We start from the raw sequence: 26,636 nt of genomic DNA, 5'->3' as shown, positions 1-26,636 counted from the left end.
GTGTTTTTGTTATGTTTGTTTGTCTCCAAACTATCTTTCTTTGCTATCCCTGGTGGCCCAATGGCGGCTGGAACGCTCCGTGCGTTCCAGCCATCTCCTTCCTGCTTCCCCTCCGCTCAGTCCGGCGGACGCATGCGCTGTATGGTAATGGAGCTCCGCTCGCTGCCTGCGCATGCGCACTTCGCCGCGATCGGAAGCGAGGCCTGGTCCGCGCATGCGCACTTGCGATCACGGCCGGCCATCGCTGACGTCATCCTGGCGTGAAAATTTAAACGCCTGTCAGCTCCAGAGCATTTGGGAATGCACTGTGGGCATAGCGACGTCTTCCCGGTACCTTGTCCGTTTGTTTACCAGGTATGTGGGGACCGGATGCTGCATACCTTTTTGTGGTATGCAGGGGGGGGGGGGGGGGGAGAGCGGTTGGATGCATATTAGGACAACACCTGAATGTTCCTTATTGCTTTGTAGTGATCCCTGTATGCTCTACTTCCTAGTGAGTTTGTGGTTTTGCCTGAAACATGGATCCTGCTTCACCGCCCTCTTGTGGCCAGCCCTCTCACAACAGGTGAGTGCTGGTACATTTAGAGGGATATGAAGGGAGGGATGCTGGCTCATGATTCATGGCTAAATCCTGTGTCTCCCTGGATTTCTCTTTCTCCCAGCTCCTCCAGGTCTGGTCAAGAAAGAGACCCTGTCAGGCCACGAAGAGAATCATCTTCAAGGTCAAGACGCCATGAGTCTCCATCAGGGAGCAGACATGAGAGGAGACGCTCACATTCCTCCTCCAGACACCGCACACACCGCCACAGTAGCCATACGGCCCAGAGAGCCTGTTGGGGTTGTGGGGCGCATGTCCCGGAGGACAAGTCCCTTTGCGAGCCCTGTTTCGCTCGTGCAGCTGGTGAAAGAGAGTCTGAAGATCAGAGATTGGAATCCCTGGTGAAACGGATTGTCCAACAATCCATGAAAGAGTGGAATGCTAGTCCCACACCTGGATCTGCTACTCCCAGCTCTCCTGCTGATGCTCCTGAAGAGCAAGGTCCCTCTCAGCCAAGCTTCACTTCCGGGAAATCTTCAGAGAGCGATTCGGAAGAAGAGGAAGGTGCAGTTGGGGGTTTTGATTTTGCCCTTGTTGCACCTCTCATAAGAGCAGTCAAAGAGGCTCTGAAATGGGAAGATCCCAGTACCCCACAAGTAAAACAGAGAAGGTTTTTCAAACATTTGGGGAAAGAGCGGCTAAACTTTCCGCTCCTGTCAGAATTGAAGGATGTCATCCTAGAAGAGTGGAGTAAAGGGGACAGCAAGACCTCCTTATCCTCCAAACTGTCCAAGTTGTATCCTTTTAAATCGGAAGAAGTCAGTCACCTGGAATCAGCTCCTCTGGTTGATGCTGCAGTTTCCAGACTGGCTAAACACGTTACACTCCCGCTGGATAATGCGGTGTCCTTTAAAGACCCTCTGGATAGGAAGATGGACTTGGATTTAAAAATAATTTATGTCACAGCCGGTGCGGCTTGTAAACCTGTGCTAGCACTAGCAGCCATGTCTAAGGCCATGGAAACCTGGGTTTCTGATGTTGAACTAAAATTAAGAAGTGTGTCTGAAGATGCAGTAGAGAACTCTCCTGTTCAGGAACTGAAGTTAGCTTCTGTGTTTCTTGGAGAAGCATCCATTGATGTGTTACGTCTCTTATCCAGATCCATGTTGGCTTCTGTCACAGCCAAACGGGCCCTGTGGTTGCGTCCCTGGCTGGCAGACCCAGCCTCTAAACAGGCTTGGTGCAAAATCCCTTTTGAAGGTTCCTCTTTATTTGGAAACAAATTGGATAATGCAATTACTAAAGTGACGGGTGGGAAGTCAGGTCTCCTTCCCCAAGATAGGCGCCTCTTTGGCCCTAAGAAGCAGCAACCAAGAAAGCAGTTTGCAGAGCGATCAAAGGATGCCCGCTCATATAGGCCTGGGCGAGATTACAGGAGAAATTGGAAGAGCAGCCAAGCATCCTCTCGTAAGCCGGTCAGAGGCTCAGCACCTTCCGGTCAAGAAACCTCAAAGTCCTTTTGAGATTGGGCCCGTTCAGACATGCCAGGTGGGGGCACGCCTGCTCCGCTTTCAGAGTGTCTGGGCGGCCTCAATCTCAGACTTCTGGACCATCAGGACAGTGTCCACAGGACACACATGGACTTTCTCAACAGATCCCGTGTCCAGATTTATTCCCACTCGCTTGCCTTCTCAGGACGAGAAAAGAAACGTTTTGCTCGACTATGTAAGCACTTTGGTAGCTCAGGGCGCAATAATTCCGGTGCCCGTGCAGGAAAGATTCCAAGGCGTATACTCGCCCCTCTTTCTAGTACAGAAGAAGAATGGATCCTGGCGCCCTGTGATAGATCTCACCTATCTCAACAGGTTTATCAAGAACGAAAAGTTCAAAATGGAAACCTTATCTACTATCCAGAAAGCAGTACTTCCAGGAGACTGGCTAGTGTCAATAGATCTCAAAGACGCGTATTTCCATGTGCCTATAGCAGTAAACTTCCACAAGTACCTTCGTTTCGCGGTAGAACATCAACACTTCCAGTTCATCTGCCTTCCTTTTGGCCTGTCCACATCCCCAAGGGTGTTTTCCAAGGTCCTTCTAGCTGTGATGGCTCTAATCAGAACAAAGGGTGTACGTCTACATCACTACTTGGACGATCTTCTACTGTTGTCACAAGACCGGGATCAACTTTTGTTCCACAGGGACCTGGTCACTACAACTCTCATGGAGTTCGGGTGGTTGTTGAATCTTCAAAAAAGTCATCTGGAGCCCTCTCAACATCTGGTCTATCTAGGGGCTCAATTCAACACCGTTCAGAATACACTTTCTCTGCCTCTAGAGAAAATCCCGGTGGTTCGGGAGAGGATCCTTCCAGCCCTCTCATCCTCTTTTCTGACGGCATCCCAGTGTCTCAAGATCATCGGCACAATGGTCTCGACGGCCCCTATGGTCAAGTGGGCACTGTGGCGAATGCGGCCCTTTCAGAGGGGCTTCCTTCGGCAGTGGAATCCGGAAGATCACGATCAGCATATCTTTATTTCCCACAGCATGAGGAGCAGCTTATTTTGGTGGCTCCAACGCAAGAACCTGCTCAATTGCCATTCTCTAGTCCCCATCACATGGGTCATCATTACAACCGACGTCAGCAACTCTGGCTGGGGAGCCCATTGCATGACAGAGGTGGCTCAAGGGAAATGGCCCCCGCAAGCCCACTCCCCGGTTTCCAACGTCCTGGAGCTTCGTGCGGCTTTTCTAGCTCTTCAAGCTTTCCATCATCTAATAGAAGGCAAATCCGTACTTCTTCGAATGGACAACACCACGGCAGTGGCTTATGTGAAAAGACAGGGCGGTACCAGGAGTCTCTCCCTTCTTCAAGAAGTAGACCCAATCATGACATGGGCCCAAGCCCATCTGTCCAACATCTCGGCGGCCTACATTCCGGGGCCACAGAAAGTTCAGGCAGATTTCCTTTCCAGAGTTCAGTTGAATCACAACGAGTGGTCTCTCCACATAGACTCATTCAAGTGGATTCTGTCCCTAGGGGTCTCACCAGAAGTAGACCTGTTTGCATCTCCATGCAACCACAAGCTAGTCCGGTACTTCACACGCAGCAAGTGTCACCAAGCATGCGGAACGGATGCTCTGACCGACAGATGGGAATTCAGCAGGGCATATGCTTTTCCCCCATTTCCCATCATCCTCAGATTTCTTCAGAGACTCCAAGCAGAAGATGTGGAGATCGTCATGGTAGCCCCTCACTGGCCGAACAGGCCCTGGTTCCCACTTCTCCTGCAACTCAGCTATCGGAGCCCGATTCCCCTGCCCATCAAACCAGACCTTCTCTCGCAGGGAACAACATTACACCCCTGCCCCGCCTTGCTCAGGTTAACGGTCTGGTTCTTGAGAGGGAGAGGTTGGAGTCACTTGGATGCCCTCCTGGGGCAATCCCTACTTTAATGAACTCTAGGAGACCTAGCACGAACAGAGTTTACTGTAGAGTCTGGTCTAGATTCTTGGAATTCACGTACCCGGAGGGAAATCCTTCCCTGAATTCCGGAGTTCAAGAAGTCCTGAAGTTCCTTCAAGCAGGTCTGGATAAGTCCCTATCAGTTGGGACTCTCAGGGTGCAAATATCAGCCTTATCGGTGTTCTCAGGGTTCTCCTGGGCCAAGCATATACTCATACAACAATTCTTCAAAGGTGCGGTCAGACTCAGACCTCAGAGGAAGCCAAGGTTCCCAAAATGGGACCTTCCCCTTGTCCTTAACGTCCTTTCAAGATCTAGTTTGTTGGACTCCATTAAAGATCTTACCATTAAAACAGCCTTTTTAGTAGCAATCACTTCAGCTAAAAGAGTTTCTGAGATCAGTTCTCTTGGTTATAAAGAACCTTTTCTCACGTTTTTCCCGGACCGAGTAGTCCTAATTTCGATGCTCAATTCCAATCCGAAGGTATCATCGGTTTTTCATGAGAACCAGGAGATTGTACTTCCTACCTTTCGTTCTTCAGAGGATAATGAACCTCATCCCTTGGATGTAGGGAAAACTCTTATGGAATATCTCCAGTCAACGTCTTCTTTCAGACAATCGGATAATCTCTTCGTCCTTTTCTCAGGCAAGAATAGAGGGAAACGGGCCTCGTCAAGGTCCATTGCGGCCTGGATTGTGTCTGCCATTCAGCGAGCTTACTGTGTAGAGGGTTTGGCTCCTCCGGAGGCGGTGACAGCCCACTCGACGAGAAGCATCTCAACGTCCTGGGCGGCTTCACATCATGTTGCACCAGAAGTAGTCTGCAGAGCAGCTTCATGGTCTTCTGTAAATACGTTTATGACACATTATTGTGTGGAGCCAGCCTCCTTATCTTCAGTTAATTTTGGCTTGACTGTTTTGTCTGCTAATAATTTGAAGTAAAATTTGATTTGAAACATTCCCACCCGTGTGGTTTGGGCTAGTTATTTCCCACACGTAGGCTGCCATGGAGACTGCCAGGAAAACGGAAAATTCCTATCATACTTACCGTAATTTTCCTTTCCTGGTGGTCTCCATGGCAGCCGGAGTTCCCACCCTCTGGTCTTGGATTCGGCTAAGATATGGAACACTGGCTGTGCCTGCAAGCTGAAATTTATAGAGGGGGGTCCTATACCATTGGAGAGGAGGCGGGGTTAACCCCACACGTAGGCTGCCATGGAGACCACCAGGAAAGGAAAATTACGGTAAGTATGATAGGAATTTTCCGTTTTTTTTTACACAAAGTTGTCAATTTATAGGATATTCCTAACACATAGCATGTACACAGCAAAAATGACACCCCAAAATACATTCTGCCACTCCTCCTCAGTATGGCAATACCACATGTGTGAGACTTTTTCACAGCCTAGCCATATAGAGGGGCCCAACATCCAAGGCGCACCATCATGCATCCTAGCCACTTGCCTAGGCCTATTTTTGACATTTGGTGTTTACAAGCTAAAATCAGTTGTTTTGCTAGAAAACTGCTTAGAACCCCCAAACATTATATATTTTTTTTTAGCAGAGACCCTAGAGAATAAAATGGAGATTATTGCTATATTTTTTCACACCGTATTTGTGCAGCAGTCTTCCAAACGCAATTTTTTTGGAAAAAAATCACTTTTTTTAATTAAAAAATAAGAAACCAGTAAAGTTAGCCCAAATTTTTTCCATAATGTGAAAGATAATGTTACGCCGAGTAAATAGATACCCAACATGTCATGTTTCAAAATTGTGCACGCTCACAGAATGGTGACAAACTTTGGTACTTAAAAATCCCCATAGGCGACAATTTAAAAATTTCTACAGGTTGCCATCTTTGAGTTACAGAGGAGGTCTAGGGCTCAAATTATTCCCCTTTCTCTAACGATCGCGGCGATACCTCACATGTGTGGTTTGAACACCGTTTACATATGTGGGCGGGGTTTCTGTATGCTTTCGCTTCTGCGCGCGAGCTAACGGGGACAGGGCGCTTTATTTTTTTTTTTTTTTTTTTTTACTATTTATTTTATTTATTATTTTTTATTTTTACACCGTTAAAAAAAAAAAAATTGATCATTTTTATTTCTATTAAAAGAAATGTAAATATTCCTCGTAATAGAAATAGGCACGACAGGACCTCTTTTTTGTGAGATCTGGGGTCAAAAAGTCCTCAGATCTCACAAGTACACTAAAAGATAGAAAAAAAAAAAAATTATTATATAAAATGAAAAAAAAAAAAAAGGACCTTTAAACCGGTTGCTAGGCAACAACATTTTCCGTAGCTCCGGTCCTCCAAGACCATAGAGGCGAGTGAGGGCAAGCTTGCCCTCACTCGACATCCTGTCTGTGAGGATTCGGGACCGGATCGTTTTCCCCACTGCCGGCGGGTCCGGTAAGCGGGGAAAAGGACCGGAACGCGTCGGGAGGGGGGGGGGGGGGCGCCTCTTCCGCCGCTTCCGCCGCTGGGACCACCCTTATCGGAAAGCCAACCGTCCACCGTTTAAAAAAATACCAGGGTTATGGCAGCTATCTGCTGCCATAACACCGGTATTTAGGTTTAAACGGAGGACGTATATAAACCTTTTTGGACTTGGACATGGTGGCTGTATGAAGGGTGACAGGTACTCGGGTACTTTGTTGGGCAGGTGACAGGTACTCTGGTACTGATGAGCAGGTGGCAGGTACTCGGGTACTCCGATAGGCAGGTGACAGGTACTCGGGTACTCTGATGGGCAGGTGACAGGCAGGTGATAGGTACTGATGAGTAGTACTGATACTGATAGGTGATACTGTACTGATGGGTACTGATGATCAGTACTGATACGTGATAGGTACTGATGAGTACTGATGAGTAGTGATGGGTACTGATGAGCAGGCGGCAAGTACTCGGGTACTTCAGGCGTCAGGTACTCTGATGAGCAGGTGGAAGGAACTCGGGTACTCTGATGGGTAGGTGACAGGTACTCAGGTACTCTGATGACGGGTACTCCGTTGACAGGTACTCAAAGTACCCGAGTACCTGTCATCAGAGTACCCGAGTACCTGTCATCAGAGTACCCGAGTACCCGTCATCAGAGTACCCGAGTACCCGTCATCAGAGTACCCGAGTACCCGTCATCAGAGTACCCGAGTACCCGTCAGAGTACTCGAGTACCTGTCATCAGAGTACCCGAGTACCCATCATCAGAGTACCTGAGTACCCGTCATCAGAGTACCCGAGTACCCGTCATCAGAGTACCCGAGTACCCGTCATCAGAGTACCCGAGTACCTGTCATCGGAGTACCCGAGTACCCGTCAGAGTACCCGAGTACCTGTCATCAGAGTAGCGGAGTACCTGTCATCAGAGTATCCGTCATCAGAGTACCTGAGTACCTGTCACCAGCCCATCAGAGTACCCAAGTACCTGTCATCTGAGTACCTGATGGGCTGGTGACAGGTACTCGGGTACTTTGATGGGCGAGTGACAGGTACTTTGATGGGCTAGTGACAGGTGCTCTTTATTGGGGGGGGGGCAATCAGTGTGGTTGGGGTGCACTGTAATTGGTAACTAGCTGTTACCACACTCTCTTCCTCACACAGGATCAGTGTGTGAGGAGGAGAACACGGTGACAGCTAGTTACCGTGTTCTCTGTTGACATTTGTGACCGGCTGTGATTGGACACAGCCGGTCACGTGGTAAAGAGCCAATTTCATTGGCTCTTTACCTAGATCGGGGATCGACTCTGTCCGAGGGACGAGCCTCGTCCCCGATCGCTGCTCTGCGCGCCCCCGGGGGCGCGCATTGCAGAGAGAACGAGCGGCTCGTGCTGGAGCCGCTCATGTGATCGGCTGTGATTGACACAGCCGATCACGTGGTAAACAGCCAATTTCTATTAGCTGTTTACCTTGATCAGGGATGGGCTATGTCCGAGGGACGAGCCTCATCCCTGATCGCGCCGCTGCGCGCCGCCGGGGGCGCGCACTGGCTGCTAGAACGGGCCAACGTCATATGACGGTGGCCCAGATCTAGACAACCACTTTGCCGACGTCATTTTACATGACTTGGTATGGAAGTGGTTAATGGTATTAATTAAATGTAATGCTAAATTATAAATCAAATATTATTATTATTATTATTATTATTATTATTATTTTTATTGTTAGTAGTAGTATATCAATAAATAATAATAATAATAACAATAACAATAACAATAACAATAATAATAATAATAATAATAGTAGTAGTAGTAGTAGTAGTAGTAGTAGTAGTAGTAAATAATAATAATACAAATTCTTGCTTATGCGGGATTTTTCCACCTATGGGGGAACGCTGTGCAGACTGACATTGGATCAAGTACATGTGACTATTTATGATTATAATTACATTTGAGAACAGCTTACAACGTAAAGTTTCCCTTTGGGATATAAATTTGAATAGTCAATCGGCTATGGAATGTTTGTACAATTTTGATGTCCTTTATTGCACAAACCCCTTCCTGAGTTGGATACAAATCCATCCTGAAATTGTCATTAAAAACACTAAACCTCTCCAGTGAACACTTTTATAAATAACTTTGGATTATACTGGGGATTATTGCGTGTCACAAGTGGATTTGTCTATTTACCATCAATAATGGAGATTTCTGGATTGGAAGTGAAGGGATTGCATATATGAAGTGGATCAATGCTTTGTCCGTGTTTCTGTGTTAACATTCTGATCTAATACCCAGACGGGGGCCAAAGAGAATTGTGACTTGTGTGTCATAAACTGAATTGTTTGTTTCCTGATGTGCCTAAGCAGGGGGCTAAATAAGAATATGAATACAGAAAGGATCAACTCCCCCTAAAAAAATGGCCTTCAAGAAATTTTTAAATTGGTCTTCAAAAATTAAACGTAACATTTATTTATTATATATTGAGTGCAGAGCCTTGTGATTTTTGTTACTTGTTTTGACTATTGTGCTTTATGAGAACTAAGATGTATTCATTTTGATATGTATAAAAGTTACATAAGTAATTAATTATGTTTATAGTATCTCTGAATAAATAACAATTTGATATGGTTGAAACCATTCATAAACCCCCTGTTCACATCAGCACAAATCGCATGCTAATTTGCAGCCTTTTGCCAGCAACAGCACTGTCCCAACCTACTTTTGGCGACTTGGGGCACAATTTCAATAGACATCTGTGCATTAACCCGCTCAGATGCCATTCAAATCACCCCCCGAACTCGCACTGAAATGTGGGTTTGAAATGGTGCGAGTTCGGCTGAACTGTGAAGGAGGGTTAACCGCTTAACAACCGCCCGCCGCAGTTATACTGCAGCAGGTAGCCTCTCCTGCATGAACCACTGTAGGTATACGTCGGTCGCGCTCCTGCAGCTAGGAGGAGAGCGTGCGCCGCCAGAGGCACGCTCCCGCCCCCGCTCATCAGCAGGGATCACAATGCATGGGGCAGGTGGCTCCGATTGCCGCATGACACCCGCGATCGCTCCCCACTGAGAGAGAAGGACGGTTGGCTGTTGTAAACACAGCTGACCGTTCTTCTCCCTGGAATGATCACAGAGCTCCTGTGATCTTTCTATATAGGAACACAAATCTCTGTGATCATTTCACAAGCCACGCCTCCCCCCCAGTTAGAAACACGCCCCTAGGCTCACATTTAACCCCTTGATCACTTACTATGTTAACCCCTTCCCTGCCAGTGTCATTATTACAGTAACAGAGCATATTTTTAGCACTAATTACTGTAGTAATGTCACTGGTCCCCCCAAAAGTGTAAAAAATGTCAGTTGGGGGTCCGATTTGTCCGCCGCAATGTCGCAGTCCTGCTAAAAATCGCAGATCGCTGCCATTACTAGTAAAAAAAAAAACAATAAAAATGACAGAAATCTTTTTTGTAGTTTGTAGACACGATAACTTTTGCGCAAACCAATCAAAATACGCTTATTGCAATTTTTTTTACCAAAAATATGTAGCAGAAAACAAATTGGCCTAAAATGTTGAAAAAAATGTGATTTTTGAATTTTTTGGGAGGGAAAATGTTATATAGCAGAATGTGAAAAATATTGTTTTTTTTTTTAAGAATTGTCGCTCTTTTTTTGTTTATAGTGCAAAAAATAAAAATCGCAGGTGATCAAGGTGATCAAATACCAACAAAAGAAAGCTCTATTTGTGGGGAAAAAATGACATCAATTTTATTTGGGTACAGCGTCGCACGACCGCGCAATTGTCCATTAAAGTAATGCAGTGCCGAATCGCAAAATATGGCCTGGTCATTAACGGGGAAAATCTTCCGGTCCAGAAGTGGTTAAACAAAGGGGCTGCATTGACCTCTCAGTAGAATGTTTTGTAGACTCCACAAGAGCACTAAACACCGGGATTTATATCTCAATAGATACAGTATGTGCAATTTTTGGTTATTAGTAATTTTGTTGAAATCCATTAAAAAAAAATTTCATTTATTCGTTTTCCAATGAATTCCAACTTTTCAGAAGGATTGGAATTCGGATCAGTCGAAAAATGATCAACCAATGCAAATACTGTGTGAAGAATAACAAGCATTATATATATATATTTGATACGGTTATATATATTATATATAATAAGATTATATATATTTGATATTATATGTTAAACCTGTGTGTGTTTTTATTACTTTTTGACACTTTTTTGGTGAATGGGTAGACTACAATGTACCCGATACTCATTCACGGGGGGGCAGGTTTGGGGGCTTCCAGATTCCGATAAGCCCCCCGCCAGCAGACCCCCCGCAACCACCGGCCATGGTTGTGGGTAAGAGCCTCTTGTCCCCATCAGCATGGGGACAAGGTGCTTTGTGTCAGGGGGGCAGTTCCCTCCCCTCCCCAAAGCTCCCACCCTCCCATGTTGAGGGCATGTGGCCTGCTATGGCTCGGGGGGGGGGGGGGCAGTGCTCGCTTGCCCCCCTCCTTTCCTGAACTGCTCAGATAAGGGTCTGTTATGGATCTTGGGGGGGACCCCACGCCGTTTTTTTATTTTATTTTGGAGGTTGCCCCTAAAATCCATATCAGACCCAAAGAATCTTGTATGGACTGGGGGGGGCACGCCTTTTTTTTTTTTTACTTTTTTTTATTGCCGGGCAATGTCAGCATACTTTTCTTCATCTGTCAGTGGGGAAGCCTGCTGACAGATGATGACTGAGGCTGGGTTCACACTACTGCATGCAGCAGCTCACAGCAGGGGTCCTGTGCATCCCGGTTTTCTGTTTCAGGGACGAACCCGAATTCTTGGCAGGATTTGGACCTGAAACAGACCAGAAGATGCACAGAACTCTTCTGCAAATCGTTTCACAGGTAAACCCGCATCAAATTCACATAAGTATGAACCCAGCCTTATGGTTGTTAAAGCGGAGTTCCAGCCATTTCGCTCACCTGTCCAACGGTCCAGCGATGCGGCCGCCCGAAGCCTCGATCCTCTCCCTCGGCGCCGGCATCACTGCTGTGGGCACCCAGCTGTGACAGTTTGCTGCTTCACAGCCGGGTACCCACTGCGCATGCGCGAGTCGCGCTGCACGTCTTGATTGGCCGGCAATCTTCTGGGACCTCTGACGTGTCCCAGAAGATTGCAGGGAGGGAGGGGGAGAGGAGAACTTCCGTTCAGGGCGCCGCGGCGCTCTGAGCGGAAGTGGGAGCGGGTACCTGTCAAAACTAGGTACCCGCTCCCCCCCCAAAAAAATGACATGCCAAATGTGGCATGTCAGGGGGGTAGAATACCTAAAGCGGAAGTTCCACTTTTGGGTGGAACTCCGCTTTAAGGACACTTAACAACCAGCTATTCTTTGAATCGGTCGCTAATTTTTCGACCAATCCAAATTCCAATTGCTTTGAAAAGTTGGAATTAGTTAGAAAATTAATAAATGAAACAAGATTTATGTAAAACTAAACAAAATTTAACAAAACCAAACTAAATGAATTTCATAACGAAACAAAATTAGTAACATAACAAATCTTTGAAACAAAACAATTGTTTCCATTTTGCACATGTCTATATGTCAGCACATGGCACTTCAAAAATAGCATCAAAATAGGAGCTTTATATATAAAATACAATATACAAAATACAATACAATACAATAAAATATTATTTTTATTCATGTAAGAAATAAATGATATAGTAAACAGCCATTATTATTCAGCTGTTTTACAGTTACACAGGGGATAATGCTCTAATTCTAGAGGATATCCCTAAAATCTACGCGTTTCAACAATTATATCTTCTTAAGCCCTGGTGGAGCAGATGTAATCCGCAAAATGCAAAGGCTAAGGAAGTTATAAGGATACTGGATTTCTATTGGGATCAACAGATACATTTTATGTAGAAAAATAATTCTTGCAGTCACCGCATCTAAAGAATGTTCCTAGGTTTAGATATTATTTGAAGGGTAGCTCCACTTTTCTGAAAAAAAAAAATAATAATAATAATATATATATATATATATATATATATATATATATATATATATGTATATATATATATCAAATAAAAAATAATATATTTATCCAAATAAGGACCAAGCCTTTTCTGGCACTTTTTGTTTATAAGTAAAAATCTGTATTTTTACAGTAAGATTACATGGAACCCACAATCATTGTATACTGTGTATGTGTATATATATATATATATATATAATGTATATATATATACAGTATATATACACACACATATATATATATATACATTTTTTTTTGGTTTTTTTTTTTTTGTTTTTTTTAGCTGAGACCCTAGGGAATAAAATGCCGATCGTTGCAATCTCTTTATGTCACACAGTATTTTCTCAGCACTTTTTCAAATGCAGTTTTTAGAAAACAAATTCACTTAAATGAATTTTAATGCAAAAAAAAAAAAAAAAACAACAACAACATATAATCCAAAATGAAATGCAAAAGATGATGTTATGCTGAGTAAATAGATACCTAACATGTCATGCTTTAAAATAGTGCACACTAGTGGAATGACGACAAACTACGATACTTAAATATCTCCATAGGCGGCACTTTAAACATTTTACAGGTAACCAGTTCAGAGTTACTGAGGAGATCTAGCACTAGAATTATTGGTCTTGTTCTGAAGTTTGCGGCGCTACACGTGTTTAGCGTGAACACCATTTATAAATGCGCAAGCGACTTACGTATGTGTGTTCACTTCTGCGCTTGAGCACGGGGGGCGCTTTAATTTTTTTTTTTCTTATTTATTGTATTTTTTTTTTTATTTACACTGTTCCTTCACTTATTTAATTTTTTTTTATCACTTTTTTCTATTACAAGAAATGTAAACATCCCTTGTAATAGAAAAAAGGGATGACAGGTCCTCTTTCTATCCTTTAAAGTGGTAGTATACCGATTTTTGTGACTTTTACCTACAGGTAAGCCTATAATGCGGCCTATAATAAGGCTCACCTGTAGGTACAATTAATATCTCCTAAACCTGCACGGTTTAGGAGATATTTGCCCTGCATGCAGCCGCTGGCGTCTGCGGCGCACTGAAGGTCCGGCGGACCTTCAGAGCTGCTTGCCGGATCTTGCCGGAAAGTGAAACTCCCGGGAGTGACGTCATCGTGGCTCCGGCCACTCACATCGCCGGAACCGCTGAACCCGGAAGAGACACTGAGGGAGCATGTTAGCTCCCGCAGCGGTGTCCAGGGGTCCGTGTCGGGGCTTCGTTCTAAGGTAAGTATTTCATAATGAGCTAGTATGCAATGAATACTAGCTCATTATGCCTTTGTCTTGCAGGGTTTTTTTTTTTTTTTTTTTTTTTTTCAGTATACAACCGCTTTAAGTAAACAAGAACATTATTTTAATGCTTTAAAAAAAAAAAAAAAATGTGTTTACTTCTGCCCCGGAACATCATGATGTCCCTTAGATCATAGTGTGAATGAGAGACAATCTAGTCTCTCCTTACCTCTGTGATCAGCCGCGTGAACCATCAGATCTTTTCTTGAGCTCACCAGTAAGAGCAGTAAGGGGTACGACCACTCCCACTGCTTCTAAAAGCGATCCAGCGGCTAGTCAGCTGCTCGGATCACTTTTATGAGAAAGAGAGTTGGCGGCTGAAAAGAAAAATACTGGGGTTATGGCTGATAGCTTTAGCTATGATCCCGGTAAATCACATCAAAGCTGCAATGTATATATACCGTACGTATTGCGGTCTTGAAGTGGATATACATTTGCTACACAAGCCATGCTGTGATTTAATAATGTAATGGTTTTAAAAATGACTTTTTCTTTTCAATCTGCAGGTCCCAGCAATTGGAACCAACAGTGTCATGACTATTAGTAATAGGATGTGCCGCACATGAGCAATACACTCTCACCGGCCACTTTATTAGGTACACCTGTTCAATGGCTTGGTAACACAAATTGATAATCAGCCAATCACATTGCAGCAACTCAATGCATTCAGGCATCTGGACGTGGTAAAGACGACTTGCTGAAGTTCAAACTGAGCATCAGAATGGGGAAGAAAGGGGATTTACACTGGGGATTGAAATTTTGGGCACCCCAGGTAAAAATCTGTATTAACCACTTGCCGACTGCCTAACGCAGATCTACGTCGGCAGTCAGCCCCTCACAGGCAAAGCGACGTAGGTCTACGTTGTTAGCTTGTGAGGGTCTAGGGAGCGAGCGCGCGCCGCCGGAGGCCCGCTCCCGCGCGGTCACGCACCCCCCCGCGCGTGTGACCGGCGGACCCGATGTCCGCCGGTCACTCTGCGATCGTCGGGGGAGAGGGAGAAAGTCAGGCGGCTGATGTAAACAAGCTGCCTGTCATTCTCCCCTGTGTATGAAGGATGATCATACGGTTCTACTATGTAGAACCGTTGATCACTGTTCATACATCTGAAGCCACAGCCAATCACAGTAGAAAGCACGCCCCTAGGGACACACATAGCCCCTCCCTTTCAAAAAAAGTTAACCCCTTCACTGCCAGTGTATTTTTACAGTAACAGTACATATGTATAGCACTGATTACTGCAGTAATGTCACTGGTAACCCCAAAAGTGGCAAAAATGTCAGTCAAGGGTCCGATCTGTCCGCTGCAATGTCGCAGTACCGCAAAAAAAAATCGTAGATCGCCGCCATTATGCGTTTAAAAAAAAACAACAAAAATGACAAAAATCTTTCCCTTTGTTAGTAAACGCGATAACTTTTGCGCAAACCAATCAAAATACGCTTTTTGCGATTTTTTTTTTACCAAACATATGTAGCATAAAACAAATTGGCCGAAAATGTTAAAAAATTTTGATTTTTACATTTTTTTGGGGGGAATTTCATATAAAAAAAATGTGAAAAATATTGTTATTTTTGCAAAATTGACGCTCTTTTTTTGTTTATAGCGCATGATCAAAAAATCGCACAGGTGATCAAATACCACCAAAAGAAAGCTCTGTTTGTGGGAAAAAAGGACGCCAAATTCGTTTAGATACAGCGTCGCACGACCGCGCAATTGTCCGTTAAAGTCACGCAGTGCCGAATCGCAAAATACCCCCTGGTCAGGAAGGGGGTAAAATCTTCCGGGGCTTAAGTGATTAATGTGCATAAAGAAGCCAAAGGGGGCAGTACAAGATATTAACTCTGCAGGGTGCCCAAACTTTTGCAGACCCTGTTTTTTTGTTTTCTATAATTTCGAAAGTGTCAATGACGGAAATAAAATCTAACTTTTGTTGACATATTATAAGAATGTCTAATCTGTAATTTGATGCCTTTTGGAAATTTTTCCATCTTTCCTTGGCTTCTTAATGCACATTAATACAAATTTTTATCTGGGGTGCCCACACTTTCGATCCCCACTGTAAGTGACTTTGAGCATGGAATCGTTGTTGGTGGCAGACGGGCTGGTCTGAGTATTTCTGGAATTTTCACACACAGAGAATGGTGGGAAAAAGAGAAAATATCCAGTGAGCGGCAGCTGTGTGGAGGAAAATGCCTTGTTGATGTCAGAGGTCAGAGGAGAATGGGCAGACTTGTTCCAGATGATAGAAAGACAACAGTAACTCAAATAACCACTTGTTACATCCAAGGTATGCAGAATACCATCTCTGAATGCACAACACATCCAAGGTTGAAGCAGATGGGCTACAGCAGCAGAAGACCACACCGGGTGCCACTCCTGTCAGCTAATAACAGGAAACTGGGGCTACAATTCACACAGGCTCACCAAAATTGGACAATAGAAGATTGGAAAAATGTTGCCTGGTCTGATGAGTCTGGATTTTAGCTGCAACATTCAGATGGTAGGGTCAGAATTTGGTGCATGGATCCATCATGCCTTCTATCACCGGTTCAGACTGCTGGGGGTGGTGGTGTAGTGATGTAATGGTGTGTGTGTGTGTGTGTGGGGGGGGGGGGGGTAATGTTGTGTGTGTGGGGGGGTAATGGTTCAGGCTGGTGGTGGTGGTATAGTTACATAGTTGGTCAAGTTTAAAAAAGACACAAGTCCATCCGGCTCAACCAATAAAAAGCAAAAAACAGTAAAGAAAACCCAACCATACAATCCCATATACACAATCCTATACCCGCAGTTGATCCAGAGGAAGGAGAAAAACCCCAGCAAAGCATGATCCAATTTACTACAGCAGGGGAAAAAATCTCTCGGTAATGGTGTGGGGGATATTTTCTCGGCACACTTTGGGTGTACCAACTGAGCATTGTATAAACACCACGGCCTACCTGAATATTGTTGCTGACCATGTCCATCCCTTTATGACTACAGTGTCCCCATCTTCTGATGGCTCCTTCCAGCAGGATAATGCACCATGTCACAAAGCTCCAATCATCTCACCACTGGTTTCTTCACCATGACAATGAGGTCACTGTCCTCCAATGGCCTCCACACTCACCAGATCAGGTCACTGTCCTCCAACGGCCTCCACACTCACCAGATCCGGTCACTGTCCTCCAATGGCCTCCACACTCACCAGATCAGGTCACTGTCCTCCAATGGCCTCCACACTCACCAGATCAGGTCACTGTCCTCCAATGGCCTCCACACTCACCAGATCAGGTCACTGTACTCCAATGGCCTCCACACTCACCAGATCAGGTCACTGTCCTCCAATGGCCTCCACACTCACCAGATCAGGTCACTGTCCTCCAATGGCCTCCACACTCACCAGATCAGGTCACTGTCCTCCAATGGCCTCCACACTCACCAGATCAGGTCACTGTCCTCCAATGGCCTCCACACTCACCAGATCAGGTCACTGTCCTCCAATGGCCTCCACACTCACCAGATCAGGTCACTGTCCTCCAATGGCCTCCACACTCACCAGATCAGGTCACTGTCCTCCAATGGCCTCCACACTCACCAGATCAGGTCACTGTACTCCAATGGCCTCCACACTCACCAGATCAGGTCACTGTACTCCAATGGCCTCCACACTCACCAGATCAGGTCACTGTCCTCCAATGGCCTCCACACTCACCAGATCAGGTCACTGTCCTCCAATGGCCTCCACATTCACCAGATCCGGTCACTGTCCTCCAATGGCCTCCACACTCACCAGATCAGGTCACTGTCCTCCAATGGCCTCCACACTCACCAGATCAGGTCACTGTCCTCCAATGGCCTCCACACTCACCAGATCAGGTCACTGTCCTCCAATGGCCTCCACACTCACCAGATCAGGTCACTGTCCTCCAATGGCCTCCACACTCACCAGATCAGGTCACTGTCCTCCAATGGCCTCCACACTCACCAGATCAGGTCACTGTACTCCAATGGCCTCCACACTCACCAGATCAGGTCACTGTACTCCAATGGCCTCCACACTCACCAGATCAGGTCACTGTCCTCCAATGGCCTCCACACTCACCAGATCAGGTCACTGTCCTCCAATGGCCTCCACATTCACCAGATCCGGTCACTGTCCTCCAATGGCCTCCACACTCACCAGATCAGGTCACTGTCCTCCAATGGACTCCACACTCACCACATCTCATACCAACAGAGCACCTTCGGGATTCCCACCATGCAGCCAACAAATCTGCAGCAACTGGGTGAGGCTATCATGTCACTATGGAGCAAAATCTCTGAGGAACGTTTCCAACACCTTGTTGAATCTATGCCATGAAGAATGAATGCAAAAGGCAAATTTTGTCGGGCTTTTCAGTCCTCCATATGCACCAAAATTCAAGAAACAAATTATAAAATCTTAACAAGGTGGTATTACACCCCTCAGAGACTGAATAGTATCTATTCTAACACATCAGATCGGTGTTGGCGTTGTCAAGAGGAAATAGGTACAATGACACACATATTGGACTTGTTCTAAGATAGGAGGATTCTGGGAGGAAATTTTAAGAATAATGCAGAAATTTACGGAGGTAGAGATCCAAATGGTTCCCGCCTTCTTCTTATTACAGGTATCAACAATGTCAACAAAAAAATACAAAAGATCAATAATAAGTCACTTAGCAAATGCAGCTAGAATATGTATCCCTTTGGGGTGGAAAAAAAAATACTCCACTCTCTATAAGGGATTGGATAGAGAAAGTGGAGGAAATAAATAAAGTGGAAGATCTGACCCTAACAGCAAATCATAATAGAGAGAGATATAGACAGACATGGGAGGGATGGAATGTATTCATCCTCTCTGAAGAAGGGAAGACTCTTAGAGAGTAAAGTAATAAGGAAGTTCGAGAAGTTTGCCATTGGAATTGAGAAGAAGAAGGGGGGGGAGGGTTCGGGGTTTTTTTTATTTTTTATTTTTTTTATTTAGGGGAGTGGTGGTATAGTTGCTTATTGTTTATGGGGGGGGGGGGGGGGGGAGAAAGGGTGGGGAGGGGTAAAATAAAAAGAAATGGAAAGGTAGGTTGATGTAAGAGGCTGTATTGTATAAAAAAACGACATTTCATGGGAAAATAGAGATAAAACAGGCCACCATAAGTTAGGATGAGGATAAAGATAAATATTTCTACTCCTAAATGTGCATTTTCTTGTTGTATATTACTTTAGTTGGCTGTTTTCTTATGAAATGTAAAATGTAAAATCCTTTTCATTTTCTAATAAAATTAAAATTTGAAAAAAAAAAAAAAAAAGGCAAATTTTGGACCCCTTACTACCAATTGAGCATGGTTTAACCACTTGCCGACTGCCTAACGACTATCTACGTCGGCAGTCAGCCCCTCACAGGCAAAGCGATGTAGGTCTACGTCGCTAGCCTGTGAGGGTCTAGGGAGCGAGCGCGCGCCGCCGGAGGCGTGCTCCCGCGCAGTCACGCACCCCCGCGCGCGTGTGACTGGTGGACCCGATGTCCGCCGGTCACTCTGCGATCGTCGGGGGAGAGGGAGAAAGTCAGGCGGCTTGTGTAAACAAGCCGCCTGTCATTCTCCCCTGTGTATGAAGGATGATCATACGGTTCTACTATGTAGAACCGTTGATCACTCTTCATACATCTGAAGCCACAGCCAATCACAGTAGAAAGCACGCCCCTAGGGACTCACATAGCCCCTCCCTTTCAAAAAAAAGTTAACCCCTTCACTGCCAGTGTATTTTTACAGTAACAGTGCATATGTATAGCACTGATTACTGTAGAAATGTCACTGGTAACCCCAAAAGTGTCAAAAATGTCAGTCAAGGGTCCGATCTGTCCACCGCAATGTCGCAGTACCGCAAAAAAATCGCAGATCGCCGCCATTACACGTTAAAAAAAAAAAACAACAAAAATGACAAAAATCTTTCCCTTTGTTAGTAAACGCGATAACTTTTGCGCAAACCAATCAAAATACGCTTTTTGCGATTTTTTTTTACCAAACATAGGTAGCATAAAATAAATTGGCCTAAAATGTTAAAAAATGTTGATTTTTATATTTTTTTGGGGGGAATTTCATATAAAAAAATGTGAAAAATATTGTTATTTTTGCAAAACTTACGCTCTTTTTTTGTTTGTAGCGCATGATCAAAAAATCGCACAGGTGATCAAATACCACCAAAAGAAAGCTCTGTTTGTGGGAAAAAAAGGACGTCAAATTTGTTTAGGTACAGCGTCGCACGACCGCGCAATTGTCCGTTAAAGTCACGCAGTGCCGAATCGCAAAATAGGCCCTGGTCAGGAAGGGGGTAAAATCTTCCGGGGCTTAAGTGGTTAAATGCCACAGCCTTCCTGAGGATTGTTGCTGACCATGTCCATCCCTTTGATTACAGTGTCCCCATCTTCTGATGGCTTCTTTTCAGCAGGATAATGCACCATGTCACAGAGCTCCAATCATCTCACCACTGGTTTCTTCACCATGACAATGAGGTCACTGTCCTCCATTGGCCTCCACACTCACCAGATCAGGTCACTGTCCTCCAATGGCCTGAATACTCACCACATCTCATCCAATAGAGCACCTTTGGGATGTGGTGGAACAGAAGATTGGTATCATGGATGTGCAGCCGACAAATCTGCAGCAACTGCGTGATGCTATCATGTCACTATGGAGCAAAATCTCTGAGGAACGTTTCCAACACCTTGTTGTATCTATGACACGAAGAATGAAGGCAAAAGGGGTCCAACCCTGTTCTAGCAAGGTGTACCTAATAAAGTTACTCTATATTACGTGACCTATATTTACTCTAATTTCTGCATTTCATGGTCATTTACACCTTGGCATCTTATATTAATTATTTAATTCTTTATTGACATTTATTCTTGATTTCCTTTAATTATTGGCAGCGCCATCTACCTCACTATTTTCTTTTCAGTACCTAATAAAGTGTCCGGTGAGTTTATATAAATTGACAAGAAAAGTTTCTCTTTATCTGCAGGCACTTAATCAATCAAAATAAAAAAAAAATAAAAAAACAGACTGCTTCTGTATTTCTACGCGTTTCTTAGGTAACATAAAAAAAAAAAATTGAATTAAAGTAAAGATTTTTATTTTTCCATCCGATGCTCGGCTCTGTAACATAGAGAAAGTTAAAGCATATGGTTCCCCGGCTCTGCCTGTGTTGCCACATGTCTGTTTGTATATAAATAGAAAAAAAAAAACACCAGTTGTCAATTTTTTTTTTTTTTTTTATTGCATCATATTTGGTTAACTATTGAAGAACCTGGAAAGTTCCCTCCATCTGTGACCATTTCTATCCGTATTATGTGACAATGTAGGTCATCTATTATTAGTGATATTATTGCAGATGTGGTCTGGATGAGCGCTCCAGGCCAGATCATTGTATGGCATTTGTGCTTTGTAGTAATCTGAGTCCATTTTCATGTAATTAAAGTTATCATGTAAAAATTAGTGTTCTGAAAAAATAATTAACATAATTAACAGCCATGTAGGCGTCGGTAATGCATCTTTTTTTTTTTTTAAGGGAAAGGTAATCGGGTAAAGTTGAACTTTGGGAAAATGTAAACAGCATGACCCGTGAATTAATTTTAAAAGATATTTCTTTTTTTTTTAATGATAACTATTTTGAGGACCATAGTAAACAAAAGAAAGAAGAAACGAGGCTTTCCCGGTGCTTGGTTACCCCACTCAGTAACCCAAAACATCCATAAATCTATAAAAATGATTGCTTTATAAATGTAGCATCCTCCTAGATAGGTGCTAGAGAGAGAGTACGGTTTTTGGCCGCCTGACAGAGACTATAGTAAAGTAAGCGCCCCCCCCCACCTGGCTTTCAGCTGCTGGAGGGACTTAGATACAGGGACATGGTTCCTGCAATTGTTCCATGCTGCAGCGGGCTCCCAATTCACTCCTGCACTATTTTACTATAGTCTCTGTCAGGCGGCCGCGGAGTTTTCTTTCCTTGACCCATTACACGAAGTGCTGAGAACAGGACCTGCGGGCGGGTGCAGTGGGACTCGGGTGTAGGCTAGCCCTGGAAGAAGTACATTCTGGGTTAGTAGAGGCAGATGCTGGGTGGGATTGTTGTGTGCCCCATTGTAGAGAGGGAGTTTATGGGACTACAATGTCCAACATGTATATGGAGGAGGATCACCCCCCCCATTTCTTTTCTCTCTCCCCCCCTTTCTCTTCTTTCCCCCCTTCTCTTTTCACCCCCCCCCATTTTCTTTCCCCCCACCTTTTCTCTTCTCCCCCGATCCAAACGTCCTCTCTGTTCTCTTTGTCCTCCCCCTACCCCTGTCTGTCCTCTCTCCCCCTACCCCTCTCTGTCCTCTCCCCCTCTCTGTCCTCTCCCCCTCTCTGTCCTCTCCCCCTCTCTGTCCTCTCCCCTCCCTCTCTGTCCTCTCTCCCTCTCTGCCCTCTCTCCCCCTCCCCCTCTCTGTCCCCCCCCCCTCCCCCTCTCTGTCCTCTCCCCCTCTCTGTCCTCTCTCCCCCCTCCCCCTATCTGTCCTCTCTCCCGACCTCTTCCCTCTGTCCTCTCTCCCCCTCCCTCTGTCCTCTCTCCCTCCCTCCCTCTGTCCTCTCTCCCTCTGTCCGCTCTCCCCCCCTCTCTCCCTCTGTCCTCTCCCCCCCTGTCCTCTCTCTCTCCCTCCCTCCCCCTCTCTCTCTCCCTCCTCCCTCTCCCCCTCCTCACTTTGTCATCTCTCCCCCTTCTCCCTTTTTCATCTCTCCCCCTTCTCCCTTTGTCATCCCCCCCTTTTGTCCTGTCTCCCCCTCTCTCCCCCTCTTTCCTCTCTCCCCTCTCCCTTCCCCACTGTCCCCTCCACCCTATTCTCTCCTCCTCCCTCTGTCTCACCCCCTTGTCTCCTCTCTCACCCCCCCCCCCCTCTGTCTCCTCTCTCACCTCCTTGTCTCCTTTCTCACCCCCCTCCCCTCTGTCTCCTCTCTCACCCCCATCCTCTGTCCTCTTCCTCTCTATCTCTCTATCCCCCCCCTCTCCACTCTCCCTCTCTCTGTCTTCTCCCCCCACCCTGTTCTCTCCTCCCTCCCCTTTTTCCCCTTCCCCCCATCCTCTCTACTTCCCTTCCTCTGCCCCCCCTCTCCTTTCTGTTCCATTGTCATGTATAGTGTAAAGTGAAAAAACTGAACTTTTTAAGCCTTCCAAACTATCTTAGGGCATAATAAGAGGCTCTGTAGGTGCTGCATTCCACTTACCTACCTGGTGGAAAATTCCCCCCAAGAGCTCTATCATATGCAGATCTAGACCAGCCAGAGGAAGTGGTTAGGCTCCAATGGTTGTTATTGGTTCATAACTTTAATGGATGGCTTCCCTTACAAGTAGGGTGGAGAGGGTGGGCATTCTACAACAATGGCTGGTCAAGATTTGCCTAATGGAACACCCAAGGTTTAGGGGTTCCAAGGTAAGTGACCATACAACCACCAACAACAGATGGGACATGGGAACCTACTGATGATGTCCCCGCTCCAGGCTTTACTGGCCTTTGTCAAGCACTCTCTCCTCTCCCCTGCAGCCACCGCTAACTGACACAGGGGAGCATGTGACCAGAGCTAAAGGTCCACGGGTTAGGGTGCGCATATTATTTGCCTTGCCCTGGGCGCCGACAACCCACGCTATGCCACTGCACTGACCACCAATATAAGGAACATTCCTCCCTCTGGGAACTGGTCGTTGTATTGATCAGAATCGTTGTCATCAATCCTGACAATTTATGATACAATCCGAATCTTTTGTTACACTTTCTTCCTCCTTTGTTTTTAAACGATAACATTTGAAGAAAATGTATCAGATTGTAGCGTCTGACAAACTGCCGGTACAGCTGAGTAATGGATTCTCGCCTCGACATGACTCCACTTTACGATTAGACGCGGTCTTTATGACAATGGCATTTGCGGTGTCACACCTATCAATTTTGATGAGATATGCCTCCCCGCATAAAATACATCAAACAAATACAGAGTACTGTAAGCCGTTTAAACTCCAGGGATAAAAATGTATCAAAAGGTTAGCAAGATGTTGGCATGAAAAATCTGTGTCGGCTAGGCCGGTGTGTAGTACTCTAGTAATAATCCAGGATACTATACGTCCCCCGAGCTACATATCACCCCAAGGCATCTGCACATCTCCCTCATATATCTCTGCAGGGTGGAAATGATGTGAGTCTGTCATGGAGACAAAGAGATGATCAACTTCAATCATTACTGATTGATATTCTTAAAGTAGATGTACCCAATCACTCAAATCTCATAGAAGCTTAAACGTGGAAATATAATTTAAAAAATTTGTTTCAGAAAAAATCTGCAGCTTTCGTTAATATGATCTCTGCAGTTCCTGCCATGAAGATACTTGCATTGGAACTTCCTGTCAGGGGTGACAACACTATGTCTCCCCTTGTGCTCCTGTGTTGTCACCAGTGGCGGCCGGTGCGTTGGGGGCGCAGGGGCGCCGCCCCCCCTATCCATGCGTCCGGCCCCCTAATCTGCATTCAGGGGTGCCGGACGCATGGAGTTCAATGTTTTTTTTTTTTTTTTGCATCACCTGATTAGAGCCAGAGGCTCTAATAGGCTGCAGCAAAGGGTGGAAACGGGGCGCAGAGCAGTGCGCCCTGAGCCCACCCATTGTGTGACAGTAGCGAATGAAAATTCACTATTGTCACATGGATCCTCCTCCTGGCCAATCAGGGAGCGGGTCCGATACGCACTTCTTGATTGGCCGCAAGGCAAACCCCATGCCATTGGCCGAGGAGTAGGCGGGAGCGGAAGGACTCGAGGAGATGCCGTGGGGATTGAAGAGAAGCCGCCGCCGGGACACTGAGGAGAAGGCACCGCACGGCTGCTCCAGGGCTCCAGGTAAGTGCACTGGGCTCGGGGGGCACACTGCATTGAAGGGGGCATGTACGCTTGTCACTGCATTGAAAGGGGGCATGTACGCTGGTCACTGCATTAAAAGGGGGCATGTACGCTGGTCACTGCATTGAAAGGGGGCATGTACGCTGGTCACTGCATTGAAAGAGGGCATGTATGCTGGTCACTGCATTGAAAGGGGGCACGCTGGTCACTGTGCATTGAAAGGGGGGGTCACTGTGCATTGAAAGGGGGCACGCTGGTCTCTCTGCATTGAAAGGGGGCACACTATACCTTAATTACTGAAGGCCCCTTTCACACTTTTGCGACCTCAAAGTCACGCAATTTTTTACAGCGTTTTTTGCTGCAAAGCAATGCCTATTACATTTTTCTGTTTGCGCCCCCCTAAAATTTTGAGCACCAGCCGCCACTGTCACCTTGTCACATGGAGACTATGAGTGGTCATTTCAGCACACAGTATATAGAACATGGTGAACTGTAGTCACCATCTGTAAAAGCCACCCTTATACAGTATAAGTATACTGATCTGCTCATGTGCACTGGCATTCACTCATTCCAGTGCCGTGGTGTGCTGAGACTATACCTGTACACTGAGCTGCATATGTTCACTGGAGTTTGTCCATTCTGTCGAAAAGCTGTGCCGAGACAATACAAGTGTGAGAGTTCATTCATTTCAGTATCAAGGTGTGCCAAGAATATACAATGAACTGCGCATGCACATTGGAGTTTACTTTGGTGCCGATGTGTACCGAGAATGTACACTGAGCTGCTCATCCGCATGGGAGTTCATTCATTCTGGTATCAAAGTGTACTGAGAATGTACAATGAGCTGCACGTGTGCACAGGAGTTCATTTATATGTGTATCAAAGTGTGCCCAAAATGAACACTGAGCTGTGCATGCACATGGGAGTTTATTCATTCCTGTATCAAGGTATGCCAAGACCATACACTGAGCATGGGAGTTTATCTACACTCACTGGGCACTTTATCAGGTACACCTGTTCAATTGCTTGGTAACACACATTGCTAATCAGCCAATCACATGGCAGCAACTCAATGCTTTTAGTCATCTAGATGTGGTGAAGACAACTTGCTGAAATTCAAACCGAGCTTAGAATGGGGAAGAAAGGGGATTTAAGTGACTGTGAACGTGGCATGGTTATTGGTGCCAGACGGGTGGGTCTGAATATTTCAAAAAATGCTGATCTACTGGGATTTTCAGACACAACCAACTCTCGGGTTTACAGAGAATGGTGGGAAAAGAATATATCCAGTTGTGTGGACGAAAACACCTTGTTGATGTCAGAGGTCAGAGGAGAATGAGCAGACTGGTTCCAGGTGATAGAAAGGCAACAGTAACAGCTACAACAGCAAAAGACCACAACCGGTGCAACTCCTGCTGGCAGTGGTGGTGTAATGGTGGGGGAGATATTTTCTTGGCACACTTTAGGCCCCTTAGTATCAATAGAGCATCATTTAAATGCCATGGCCTACCGGAGTATCGTTGGTGACTATGTCTATCCCTTTATGACTACAGTGTACCCAGTTCCGGGACAAGGTCATCCAGCGCCCAGGGCAAAGATGCCAAACTTCATCCCCTCTTCCCTTAGGTTTAGGGTCAAGGCGCCCCCTCATTCCTGCAATAAACCATTGTGCCCAGGGCAACCGTCCCTCCTGCCCACCCCTTGTACCGGCCCTGAGTGTACCCATCTTCTGATGGCTCCTTCCAGCAGGATAATGCACAAAGCTCCAATCATCTCACCACTGGTTTCTTCACCATGACAATGAGGTCACTGTCCTCCAATGGACTCCACACTCACCAGATCAGGTCACTGTCCTCCAATGGACTCCACACTCACCAGATCAGGTCACTGTCCTCCAATGGACTCCACACTCACCAGATCAGGTCACTGTCCTCCAATGGACTCCACACTCACCAG

General features: G+C 45.6%; 1 long non-coding RNA gene across 1 annotated transcript in view; it reads right to left on the bottom strand.

Annotated features, from left to right (window-relative positions):
* Nucleotides 1-26,300, bottom strand: part of LOC309543399 — a 59,299-nt gene extending 32,999 nt beyond the window's left edge. The window contains exon 1 of the long non-coding RNA XR_014224787.1: nucleotides 26,239-26,300. This is a non-coding gene — a long non-coding RNA (uncharacterized lncRNA). The remainder of the gene's footprint in view (nucleotides 1-26,238) is intronic.
* Between the last annotated feature and the right edge of the window lie 336 nt (nucleotides 26,301-26,636).

Source organism: Pelophylax lessonae, assembly GCF_965119305.1.
Source record: "Pelophylax lessonae genome assembly, chromosome: 13".
NCBI classification, from domain to species: Eukaryota; Metazoa; Chordata; class Amphibia; order Anura; family Ranidae; genus Pelophylax; species Pelophylax lessonae.
This window is presented reverse-complemented; position numbering and strand designations above follow the sequence as displayed.